The sequence below is a fragment of the Pinus tabuliformis genome, chromosome 6 (assembly GCF_031772625.1).
Source record: "Pinus tabuliformis cultivar Carrire ecotype Pingquan chromosome 6, CPIR1, whole genome shotgun sequence".
In the NCBI taxonomy this organism is placed as follows: domain Eukaryota; kingdom Viridiplantae; phylum Streptophyta; class Pinopsida; order Pinales; family Pinaceae; genus Pinus; species Pinus tabuliformis.
Window position 1 is genome coordinate 1242288911 of NC_142292.1, and position 14108 is coordinate 1242303018.

The following is a 14108-nucleotide window of genomic DNA, read 5'->3' on the forward strand; positions in this document are numbered from 1 at the left end:
AAACCACCTTCACCTGTCCTTGGAGTACTTTTGCTTATAGGGTCCTTCCTTTTGGTCTATGCAATGCCCCTGCCGCTTTCCAGAGGGAAATCCTAAGTATATTTGCAGAGCTAGTCCATGATGTAGTAGAAATTTATATGGATGACTTTACACCCTATGGGTGTGATTTCCAGGAGGCTCTCTCTAACTTGGGTAAAGTACTGAACAAATGCATTGAAATGAACTTATCCCTTAGTCCTGAAAAATGTGAGTTCTTGATGACTGCATGGACTGTTTTAGGCCACTCAATATCCCAAGAAGGACTACAGGTAGACCCAAATAAGATAGCCACCATCAAAAGGGTCCCAACTCCACAAAAATAGAGGGATGTCAAAATATTTTTAGGTTTAGCTGGATACTATAGGATATTTATAAAAGATTTAAACTAGTTAGCTTCTCTTTTATTTGGGTTATTGGCCAAAGACTTCGAATTTTTATGGTCAGAAAGTTTTCAAGAAGCCTTGGACACCCTAAAGGACAAGTTGACTACTTTACCTATTATATGAGGCCTAAATTCAGTTGTAACTTTCTATATACATTCTGATGCCTCTCACAAAGCCATAGGAGTAGCTCTAGGCCAGATAGATGACAAGCTACCTTATGCAATTTACTTCATCAATAAGAATCTGTCAAAAGCCGAGCTGAACTACACAGTGACTGAAAAAGAGCTCCTTGCTGTTGAGCATTCATTGAATAAATTTAGCATTACATTACTGGTTACCAAACATTTGTACATACTGACCATGCTATAATTAAATACTTGATGAATAAACCTGCTGTAAATGCCCGGATTATTAGATGGTTACTTTTATTGCAACGGTTTGATTTCACTATTATTGATAAGCTTGGCAAGGAGAATGTTGTTGCAGATTTTTTATCCATATTGACTTTGCCTACAGAGGAGAAAGGAATGGTTGATGATCAGTTACCAGATGAACACTTATTCACCATTTCAATTCTCTCTCCATGGTTTGCTGACATAGCAAATTACTTGGTGTCTGCACAGTTTCCAACAAACTTGTCCTCCAAGGAAAAGATCAATATCGTAATGAAGAGCTCCCCATTCACTTGGATTGGGGGAAATCTCTTCATTCTATGCCCAGTTCAAATCCTAAGAAGATATGTTAGGGAGGAGGAAGTCTTTGACATCCTTCTGACCTGTCATGATGGTCCTTGTGGATAACATTTAAGGTACTACAAGCTGGTTATTATTGTCCCACTCTTCACCAAGATGTGAGGAGGTATACGAATCAGTGTGATCAATGACAAAGGATGGAGAAACCTACCCCAAGGGATGAAATGCCTCTGCAATCTTAAGTGACTTTTGAGCCATTTGACAAGTGGGGCATGGATTTCATCAGGCACATTGACCCTCCATTGAAGTAGTATATCATTGTGTGCACTGACTACTTAACCAGGTGCGCTGAAGCCAAAGCCATCAAAGCAACAACAAAAGAAAAGGTGGCTAAATTCTTAAGGGAAAATGTGTTTTATAAGTCTAGGTACCCTAGAGAATTGGTCACCGATCAAGGCAGTCAATTTACATCTCAAATGATTGAAAATTTGTTAAGCCAACACAAGATCAAGCACAGAACATCCACTCCTTACCACCCACAGGCTAATGGGAAAGTGGAGGTAACCAACAAAGCACTGGAAGGAATTCTGACCAAAGTGATTAGCAACAGCAGAAAGGATTAGGCAGACAGATTAGTTGAGGCTACTCGGGCCTATAATACCACTTGGAAGACCACCACTGGGTTGACTCCTTATGAGTTGATCTATGGGAAGAAAGCCCTACTGTCCATTAAATTTGAATACAACACCTTAAGGATGGTTGCACAACTGGATCTAGATCTCACTAAGGCACAACAAGAAATATTGCTCCAGTTGAATGGGCTAGATGAATTTAGGATGCAGGCCCTATTGCACATAGAGATGACTCAAGTTCAGAGGAAAATCTGGCATGACAAGAATATAAAAGACAAACAATTTCAAGAAGGTGATTGGGATTTGTTGTATGATTCCCGGTACAAGGATTTTAAAGGTAAGTTAAGGACTAGATGGTTAGGGCCTTATGTAATAGAAAAGTGTCACGATAATGGTGTTATACAGATAAGAACCATTGATGCAGAGGCTATCCATTTGCTTGTCAATGGGTATAGATTAAATATCTACAAGAAGCCCTTGTCAAAGCAGGAATTCATCAATAGCATTAAAAAAATAGTGATGGTGGTAGAGAAAGTCTTAGATTCCACCCCACCAAGTCCCTGCAAAAAATAGAAAAAGAAAAAGAAAACGTGAGACTTAGGTGAAAACATCTATGAGGCAAATGAGTCCCACTGTTGGGTTGAAAACCTATTGAGGAGATGTTGTAAAACAAAAACAAAATCAAAAACAAAAAAGAGGAAAAGGAAGAAGAAAGGATACATAAAAAATGGGAATTTTGTGTTGTAGGTCAGCAAGAGGAGGATGAGCACATCATGAGAGGGACAAAACGACCTACAAGGGCTATGTGTCAATCTATCCATCTCATATCTTCCACTATTTGCCTATTCTTTCACTTATAAATCCCTCTAGCTCATCTTACACAAACTCTGTGTTTTCTATAGGATTCCCTGTAATTCTACAGGATTCCTTGTAAACCTACAAGAGATTCCTGTAGGAATTATAGTGACCTTCAAAATCCAAAGAAAGTAGTCCGAGAACAAGGAGATGACACAAGCCTGTGTCTGGATAAAAAACCATGTACTCCACAATATCATAGCCATTCCTTTCATCACCATGTCACCCCTACATCCATCAAAGAAACTAATTCAAAAAATTTACAGATTACAAAAAGAAAAAGAAAAGAAAACAAGCATAGGAGAGAGAGAATAGGGAAGGAGGAACAATACCTAGAGACAAAATCTCTCACCTACCATTCCCTATCGTCCTTCTCCCCTCATTTCAACATCCCTTATTATTGGGCGTGGGATCCCCCAAGGGTAGTTTTGGGGCTAAAAGCCCATATTTTGGTCAAATTTTTTAATCCAAGTGTAAAGACTCTGCATTTTGTGGTCGTGGAGTGCGTAGGTGTTAAAGAGTCATAGGGTTGTCCACCCTTATTTTGGAAATGTAATGTCGGTTGTAAAGGATCTACCTATGGTCTGCGAACCATGGGATTGTATAAATAGATCTAGATTCTAAGTAGTTTGATAGCAAGAATAGAAGATAGACACACGAAGATATGATGTATGAGAGATAGCTCTAAGGTAGAAGTCTAAGTTTGGGTCATAGCGTAGGTAGAGGCTCTGCAGCTGAGTGCGCAGAGGCCTAGGGTAGAAGTCCGAAATGAGTGTGTAGACCCCTGCAGCTAAGTGCGCAGGGCGGATCAAGTCTATAATCATATGGAATTATCAATAAAGAGAAGTATTCTACAATTTCTACGTCTTTATTTTCTGTTTATGCATCTTGTTATGTTGGGTATGAATTTCAATTATAATGCCTATATGTTGTGCGAATGCATGTAAATGTGTTAGTTAAGTGAACGCAAGTAAGAACATATGTTTATGTGAAGCTTACTAAGATCGGTTAATAAGATAAGTAAGAGACTTAGCCTAGTTTGGGGGATATCGCAGTTCGCTACCCTAGCAACGCGAAAGTCCCTAAGCCATAGGTTAGGGCTACGCGAAAGCCAATTATAACCTTTCGCTAAGGTACTGAAGGGTGGAACAGAGGGCTAAGAAACCTACGCGAAGGCAGGTATAGCCAGAATAAATCGACATCACAACCATATCTGAGTGCAGAAACTTGGTTACAGCATCCCCCCATACTGGTTCAGGTTAGACTTTAGTCTGTGCTCTGTGGGCTGATGCCGAAAGGGCCAGTCGTGTAGGGATTTTTTTGGATAACTAATGCTAAATGTGGGTCAAGCCCCCTCAAGCCAACAAACAGTTCTGTTGCTGGGACCGTAATCTGCATAAGAGATGTGTGATGTCGTATCACTGGAATCCAACTAAGAAGGAGATTGGAGGTTGGTTAAATAGAAAAATCCATGAATTAGCGGCACAGGATAACATAATCCTGTGACTAACAAAGGAATAGTGGTTGGAATGGTACCTGTATACAGAGATCCATGAGATATTTTTCTGCTCTTTCCCTATTGAGCTATACGAGTGGATCGCAAAGCTAGCAGATAGCTAAGGAAGGTGGAAACTTGATGGTCTTATTGTGTGGACCCCAGAGCTAGTGTGAAGGTTGGAAGCATCAGAGGATAAGATTTCTCGCGCTGTCGATCAATGACTTGATTGCGTCATTGGAGGATTTGTTACTGAATTCGCGGTTGACACCTCGGTCAGCTATAGCGAGGCGGAGTTCAAAGGATTGCGAGGTATGTACGTAAAAGCTTGAATACTTGGATTAAAATGTTGTTGTGCGAAAAATGGGTTATGTAGCTACCTTTATGTTTGGGACTACAAGAAGTGGAAAAATTTACAGAAACGAAGGAAATAAGGGTCCAGAGTACAGCCCCTTGATTTCACCTTCACGAAGGGACAAAGAAGCGATAGTGAAGGTTTCTCCGCAAAGCGCTATTCAATTAATAATACAAGGATTCCCACAAATACCACCTCCGACTTCACTGCCATCACCTCCAACTTCACCCGTACCACCTCCACCTCCACTGCGGTTTAGTATGGCAAATACAATGAAGTTTCCTTTGTTTAAAGGCTTGGGAAATAAGGACCTGCACCAATTCTGGTTCGTTGTGAGGGCTGTATGGGAAGCTCAAGGTGTTATAGATGATCACATAAAGAAGGCGACACTGGTTAGTGCTCTGCAAGATCGCGCGCTAACCTGGTATATTAAGTACTCTAACGATAACCCAAATGCTGGAGTAGCAGACATCCAGGCAACACTAAATAGGGAATTTAGCAGGCCTAAATCTGAGGTGCAGTTGATTGTGGGATTCAAAGAGATCGTGATGCGACTAGATGAGACACCTTGGAAACTATATCAGAGGTTGAAATGTACAATCCGCGAAGCCAACATGAATTTGATAGATGGACAACATCGCGAGTGGTTTGTGGCTTCGCTACTACCACACTTAAGGAGTGCGCTGTCGCAGCAGAAGATAACAACTCAGGCAGAGGCCTTGGAGATTTCCATGAGACTACATGAGACTCCGATGCAAGATCCTAATCTAGGAGTTCAACAAATCCATGCACAACTGAAGAATTTGTGCCTTGAGATGCAAGTTCTGAAGCAGGACAGGACAGTTTGACCAGAGGTACGCAAGGAAGTCTGGGGCTTGAAATGCAAGAGTCAGGGTCATGACAAAGACCATTTCCTAGTCTTTGCGAATTAACTTGCAAGGGGAGGACCGATGCCTTTAAGGCCGGAAGCTCAAGCAGGACCTAGCGCGGGGCCTGCATTATGGTGCGCTATCTGTCGGATAGTTGAAAAACATGCCATGAATAACTCTCACTTGCTACAGAAGTATGTACAAGCACCGTAAAAACTGCTATGCAACTTTTGTAGGTGGTATGCATGATGAGTGTACTTGCAGGAGCTATGAATTGATGATGAATATAACTCTCGCTTATAGGGTTTAGGCCAAAACACGACCCCTCGACTAGAATGCAGGAATGGCGCGGAAGGGATTTTAGGGGCGTGGACGAGGCCGAGGCAGAGGAGGAGCTGGTAGAGGTTGACGACGGTTGATTTTCTACAATTACGAAGGACCAGGACACTATGCCCACAATTGCACTAGTCCAACGCGTCCGTCATGCAAGTATTGCATGCTGTTTGATCATGAAACATAAGGTTGTCCTACACTGATAGCTAGGATACGAGACAAAGGGTCACTACCACCTCCACCGACTCAGAACCTATAGATGATGAGGTCTGAGCCGTGCGAGGAGGATCCGAACATAAAAATAGTGCTTAGGAGTGGGATCGCGACAGGGAATGACAAGGGGAAACAACCAAAATACAGTACATGGGTTCGCAAAGCCCCGGAAAAAGAGGCTGAATTCGACTTGGAGCACGCTTGTGAAGCCTTCATGGAAGCTAAGAAGAGCTTCGCTGAGGCCTCCACCTCAGGAAGCAAGGATAAGCCTGAGCCAGATATGGACCCTTTTATGCTCACAACTTTCCTAGAAACCTGTATGAAGTTACTGCATGACAGTAAGGCTATGAAAGGGTTACAAGAACTCATTGACAGATGTCCTAGGACTGCGCCAGGTGAGCCGTGCGTAGTACGAAAAATTGGCAAGCATAAAACGAGGACGGGATGGGAGATGAGACTGACCACACAAATAGGAGAGTATGAAATGGATCAGGTCATTTTGGACCTGGGGTCAGATGCGAATGTCCTACCAAAGTAGACTTGGGAGTGAATGGGGAGACCTGTGTTACAATAGTATCCGATTCAGCTAAGGATGGCGAATTAGCAGAAAATTATCCCCATGGGGCGGCTACAGGGGGTGACCGTGGACATTGAGGGAGTGAGCGCGCTGGCGGATTTTGAAGTAATAGAGATAGTGGATGATAACAATCCCTACCCTGCACTCCTGGGAATTGACTAGGCTACTGATATGAATGGGGTAATCAATCTGAAGAAGTGAAAGATGATCTTTGAGAAGAAACCACTGCGTGTAATAATACCCCTGGATCCTACTGAAGGATCATGTTATACGGAACCAGTCCGTGATTATTAGAGTGATGATGATCTGGGCTGCATCTATAAGATAACAACCTGAGACCAATACTGGGTGAATCCCACCGTGGATGGACGGATTACATTGTATCGCGAGAGTTCCTACACTTCAGATTCCTATGAAGAAATAGAATACTGGCAGAATCGGTTACATGAAGTAACTATGCTGAATTGCAACATAATGACCTAGTCACTGCGCTTTGTGTCGTTAGAGGAAAGAAATATGCTTATTTATGATGGTCTAAATGAGGTAGATATATTTTTGGATGCATTTGAAAGGGAGATACCAGAAAAGCAGCGCTTCCAGGCCTTGGACTGGGCACTGCGCGCTACGCCCGCAAGATGGTGGGGTACGCACAAGGGAAGCTTTGATGATTGGCATGAATGTAGAAGGATGATGAGAACATGATTTGGGAAGCTGTTACACTAAAAAATGTCACCATGACTATTTACAGTTAGTATGGCTCTATCAACAATCATGCTATCCTCTTAGGCAAGTCTTATACCTCTGCTCTCCATGTCAAACTCCAAAAAGAGAGAAAGTCTTTATAAAATGTATTTATCTCTGGGTACGCAGGTTCTCTCAACCTTACCTGCGGGTATGCACCCAATGTTCACAAAAGCTGCGTCTTTGGACGCTCTGTATGTAAAGGGGCAGGTGCGTCCCCCTGTAAAGGTCAAAATGCGCAAGTTTCATCTTTAAAAAGTTACTTGTGGTCATTTCTAGAGCATTCTAGAAGGTTTTTCGACGTGTATTGAGCGCCTCCAGATGGTTCATGTACCCCTACCAAAGAGGAACTTATCCCATCAATAAGGGAGCTATCCCATCCAAAGAGGGGATTATCCCATTAATGGTGGACCTGAATAACTTCCTCTTGAGCACTATAAATACAGGCATTGGGCCAGAAGGAGGGGAGGTTGGAAGCTATACATTTCTAAGGGTAGATGCTGCTGGAATTAGGACTCCCATTTAGAAGCTTGTGAGGAGAGATTGCCATCTTTGCTTGTTCTATTTGGAAGTGGGTGAGCTTTGTCAAAGTAAAGGAGAACTCTTGATGGACCCTGGGAGGGACTTGCACAACACCAAGGCTCAGGTTGTATTTGTTCTTTTTGTTACCTATTAATGCAAATGAGTCCATTCTTCTCAATAACTTGTTATTTATGAGTTGTTTCATGTACTCCTTGGTCTCTGTGTTAAATATGTTTTATTCTATGAGATTATCAAGTGCTATTTAATCGTTTGATTGTTAGTGTATGCAGGTTTCAAAGTGAAGGAGGAGCTCATCCGGATCAGCGGAGCTGGATTGCTACAACAGCGTTGGATTACAGGTAGGATCTCAACACTTGATTTCTTATATAGTAAATGCATGTTTAGAGAAGGATTGCTCTTGTTTGTCTTGTTTGTCACTAGAGAGTCTTAGGTTCCTAGGGAGGTTGGTTGTGTCCGCACAATCGACTCTTTCTGCCTGACAAATTGGCGACTCCACTGGGGACTCCATTGATGTGAAAGTCTTTTCCTTTGTATGAACTTTGCTCTGAGAAAATTGGTTTATTTTTCTGGTTTTTGGCTCTGTGACTTTGTTTTTGGGTGGGTTAGCTTAGGGTTAGATTCATTTTTGTTTTTCTTGAATTTTCCAGTAGGACGCACCCTCTGAGTATTGCACAGTGCGTCCCTGGACGCATTGTCGCTGTGTGCACAGAGCGGGCCCGCACCTGTCTTAACGGGTTGCCTGCGTCCCCTACTAAAATTTGAGAAAATTCTATTTTTTGCATTTTTTCTCTTAGATTTTGCTTTTTCTTAGTTTTTACTGCCCAGATCCATTAGTCTCTTGTCAAAGATCTTCACCTGAACTTGTTTTGATAGCATTGAGTGTTTTAGTGGATTTCATAGAATTTTAAGCCCTAGGGTTTGATTTTTGAGTAGGTCTTGTAGTGACTTTGGCGGTAGAGGTTGTCAAGCCTTATATCTCTCTGGTTTTGTCAGCATTCTTAGAAGTCAGACCTGTCATAAAGTCTACCTGTGAGAGCAACTTACCTTTGATTGGTCTCTTGGGCAAATTTCGAAGTGCTTGTTGATTGAGTATTGAATTCCATTTTACAAAAAGAACAAAAAGATTTGAGTTTTGTTTTGACTAGTCTTTTGATTCTGCATTAGCTGGTCCTTGACTTGATTTTGGTCAAGTAAAACAACCTAGAATCATCCTTGTAAGCTTTTGCCTCGTTAGGTTTGCTTAGAGTAATTTCCTTTTTGATTTGCTTGTGAGTGAAGTTTTCATAGATTTTATAGCTTTTGAGATTGATTTTTGTTAAAATAGATTTATATGCTTTATTAAATAAAGAAAATACAAAAACATCTCCTTTGAAAAGTTTTGTTTCAAGTAGCTTTGAGGCATTTTGAAAGAAAAAGAGTTTTTTGTGCACGTAAGGAGTGGTCATGTTTGTATGCTTGAAAAGATAAAGAGAATTGTTTCTTTGATTGTCTTTACTAAGAAGGTTGTTTTCCATAAAATTTGCATCTCTCAACTCTCTTAGTTAAGAATTTCATTGAAAAAGAAAAGTAGCGTAAATCATCTTAGGTGCATCTTTGTAGTGGTTTGAGTCGAGTCTACACACCATTGGTTTCACTTCCGCTACCTTTTGTCTTTAAGAAAAACCATAAAATTAACGCTTAAAGTAAAATCAACGTAGTAACTTTTATTTACTAGGGCTCTGAAACACCAATTTAGATCAGGCTAGTGTCTTAGAGTAGGTGAGTAATTAACTCTCCAAGACAACAAAACCAAACAAGTAGCTTATCTTGTGATAGAATAAATCCAATTATCTCATTTGTACTCTGGGAAAGCTCCTCTTAAAGGAGAAGCACGAGCTCGTGTCCGAACCAGTGAGGGGATCAATCCCCCCTCGTTGGGAACGACGCCAGACACGCACGTATTAGAAACGGTAAACCTCGGATTAACCATTGTCGAGGAGCCAGGGGTCACTTGTCGGTAAACCTTGGATTATTGTCAAGGAATCGGCAAGGGGATTGAGCTTGATACTCTGCCCTTGCGTGCTGTCGGAGTGTAGACTGTTCCCCCAGGTGCATTTGTTGCGGTTGGTAACCTTAGTGACCATTATCTTTAGGATTCTACCGAGGTGACAGTGGAGGGAAGATCCCACTGTACCTGGAGCAGACGTCGGCTAGACTCACTTGGATTTTCCGGGGGGTTCACTTCACTCGAGACGGTTAAAGTGGAGGAACTTGTGCCGGTCTATTCATTAAGCAGGTTGTCGGGGTAACTGTTCCACCCGCCACTTCTGTACTGAATCCGGCGATGTTGGGTTTCATCACCAACTAGCGCTTTCGGTCTAGAAGGCTACTGTTTGTGCTTGGTTTGACGCCCTAGATTCTTTAGGCGTGTGATTCAAATTTGTTTGGTTCTTTAGAGACTTTAGGTGGTTTGATTTGAGATTTTACTTTGTTTTCGTGTGTAGTAGTTAAAAGTTTTTAGCTGTGGCGGAATTACCGAGACAGTCCCGTAGACTTCGGGGCCAGTCTCCTGAAGTTGTTTCTGTGGCCGAATTGTTGAGAAGATCCCGTAGACTTAGGGGATCACCTCCTCGAGACGACCCCGGTAATCTAGAAGGTTTAAAGGTCCTTGTAACTCCTCCTAGTGGCAGTAGAGTAGGTTCACCTGAAGAAGGAGAATCTTCCTTGGTAGTCCATTCAGATTACCAAGGCTTAGAGACAGGTTATAATCCGAAGCTGTTACAGTTTCTGAACTTGTTGGTAGTTTTTCGTCTGCTAGTGATACAGGCGAAGAACCTGAAATATCTGAACCTGTTACTCCGACTTCTAGTGTTCCAGATTCACCGAGAATAGAACGAGTTATCACCGAAAATCTTCCTACTGGTTTGATTGCTATCGAAGAACTTGCTCCAGAGGAAGAAATAGGCGTCTCTAACCTTGAAGATCAACTTACTATTGATCTAAGGGAGCGTGAATCCATCTTTTACAGTCCTCCTAGAAGTACTACTTGGTACCTTTCGTTAACCAATTATTTAGACAACTCAGGGGTAGGTTTTCCTACACCTCGTACTTCTTTTCCACCTAGAGGTATTTATACTCCTGTAAATATGTCTGGTCAGTCGTCCGTGTTTAATCAAAGTGCTGAATCTTTCTTACACGGCGGTCCTTCTGTTCCCACCGGGTATCAATCACTTTCTGGTACCTTTGCGGGGGCATCTCCTCAACCCGTTGATCATGGGTTATTAGCTGGAAACAATGGTAATAAACCATTGGGTGTAGGAGACATTTACATGATGTCAGGTTCAGTTCCCGTTTCCCAACCTCAAGGTGGCCAATTACCGCCTGGGGGGCAACCTTAGTTAACGCCTGGGGGGCAACCTCAAGGTACACAAATCGTGTCTGGGGGGCAACCTCAAGGTCAGTATGCACCTATGGTGCAATACATGCCTCAAGGTCAACCCCATCTTCAATATGTACCCCAGGGTCAACCTCAGTATCAATATCAACCTCAAGGATGGCAACCTCAAGGATGGCAACCTCAAGGGTATCAACCCCAAGGGTATCAACCTCAAGGGTATCAACCTCAAGGTCAAGGTCAACCCCAGTATCCGTATTTACCTCAAGGTCAATACTCAGGTCAAGGTTATCAACCACCTCAAGGTCAGTCATATGTTCCAGGTACGGGAACTGCACCTTACAATTATCAATCCTATCCTCAATCCGGTTATGGGTCTCAGTATCCTCAACCTGTTACGGGTCAATACCCCGGAATGTTAGTGTGGGATCCATCACAGGGTCAACAGGTGTTGCAGCCAAGTTTACAGTTGGTACCTCAAGCTGGACAACCCGTAGTTTCTGGTCCACCCCAGCAACCGCAGCCTGTCCAGTCAAATGTTCAAACTTCTGTAACTTCGGTAGTTACTCAGCCGCCAATCGCACCTAGTACTCCATCTCAAACGGCTACTGCAACTACCGCCACATTTACCATACTTACTTCTGGAGTATCGACAGCTCCGGTTTCTACTGTCTCTGCGACCACGCCTCAGACATCTTTACCGTTGTCTGGATCTACGATTCAAACCACGGTCCAGATGCCTACAGGTCAGCCTGGTATAAGTACGGTTGTCACTACTCAACCTCAATTTGTTCAACAACCGTACCAGGGACAGTACCAACCTGGGCAAGCTGTCCAACAGCCGGTTTACCAGTATCAACCGTATCCTAGGTACACTTATCAACAACCTCAACAACCCCAGTACGGTTCGGTTAATCCTGGTTTTCCAGGAGGATATAATATCCCAAATGCGACTCCTGTTCCTAGTTATCCTGGATATCCTCCTCCTGGGACTGGTCTTGTGACCCAGAGTTTTAGAGATCATAACCGACAGTTACCGTTTATCGCAACTTTGGATTTACCAGACTTGACGCGCCTAACGAACGATCAAATTCAATATCTTCAGTTCTGGCCGCCAATGCCAAATAAGTTGCTCAGTGATATACCCAAGTTCGAAGGTAAGTCTGGAGAGGATCCGTCCAATCATGTGATGACTTACCACCTCTGGTGTGCTTCAAATTCTATCTCGGATGATTCGATCCGCTTACGTCTTTTCCAGCGTACACTCATTGGTCTCGCGACCAAGTGGTACATTGAGTTACCACGGGCCTCTTTTTACAATTTTAGCCAGTTAGCTACCTCGTTCTTAACTCACTTTCAGTTGCCGGTCAGATACGATAATGGCACGGAATTATTAACTTCACTAAAACAATCGACGTCCACGTATATTTCTGATCACATTCATGAGTGGAGGCGTCGAAGAAGGTTAGTGAAAGTTTTTATCCCGGACCAAATCTTAGCTGAATGGTTTGTTAAATCATTATTACCGAAGATTACTGAAGATGTAGCTAAGGCCGGAGTAGTTACTGAGGAGCAAGTCATTGCTCAGGCGCAATACCTTGACTTAGTTTATACTCAGTCGGGTACGTTACACGAGAAGATTCTGGATCTTCCAAAATCGAATCAAATCGCTGCTGCTCCTTCGGGATCTCATGCCGCTGATGGTATGATTGGTATCGTGAATACAAAGAGCAAGAAGAAGTCTTCCAAGGCTTCAACTACTCCTATAATCACTTTGCCCGATTCCCCGACAGGAGAGTCTTCTCCTGAACTTACCGCCGATATTCACGCTGTAGAGTCATCTACGACCAAATCAAAAAACGGTGGAAAGAAGAAAGGAAAGAAGAAGACTAAAGCAGACAAGGCTCCGAAGGAGAAAACGGAAAATTCGGAAACCAATGACGAAAAGCGCAAACCTCGATATCCTTGTCTTATTTGTGAAGAGGATCATTTTACAAGAGATTGCCCTCATCGGGCCGAGGTTGTGAAAATAGTCAAAGGTTCTCCCACTCCTGCTGTGTTAAAAAATCCATTTCCGGAGCAGGAGAATAAGATGATAGGTTCTTCCTCGAATGCCAGTGAAGAACCCATTTTGATGATGTCTCATGTGAGGATTGCGACTCGATCGCAAGATTATGGTAGTAAGAATCTTGTTGATGGTAAGGAAGCAGAATCTTCTCACTCTAACCCATCAACCTCAGCTCCCGGTTCCGATCCACTACAGATCGAGAAACCTAACCCGGACTTAGTAATTAAACCGCCCGCCAAGGGTGTACTTCGAAGGTCTGCTTTCAATCCACATGCGAGAGCGGCCCAGAATTACAACATTGTTGAGGACTTAGCTGTTTCACCCTCAGCAATGTCGGCTTTAGAAGTGCTGCAATCATGCCCAGCACAACGAAAATTGCTTTTGTCGGCTATCGGAGCTGTTGATGTTCAGGACCCGAATCTAATAATCTTCGATCTAGAAAATAGTACACCGCATCTCCCCCATCAAATGGCTTTCCAAATTCTAGTGATAGTAAAAGACAAGCCTATTCATCGGACTGTGATTGATGAGGGAGCTTCTACGTGTATTATGTCGATTCAATGTTGGAGATCGCTTGGTTCTCCTTCATTGAACCAATCCCCGACCATCCTTAAGGCCTTTGATGGCCGTGGGTTCCGTCCGTTTGGTATTCTACAGGAATTGCCTATAGGGGTAGAAGGTAAAACCGTTAGTCTGGATGTGGAGGTGGTTGATGCCCCTCTAGACTACAACCTTCTTTTGGGTCGAAGTTGGTCATATGCTATGACAGCGGTCGTTTCATCGGTCTTCAGAGTAATTAAGTTTCCATATAACGGTAAGATCGTGACTATTGATCAGCTGACATACTTTTCATCCGACCCAGCCTCTTCAGAGAGTATCCAGCATGTCGGTAAGACGACAATCCCTTATAGGGACGTTGGCGTAAGTTTAGTTAAATATT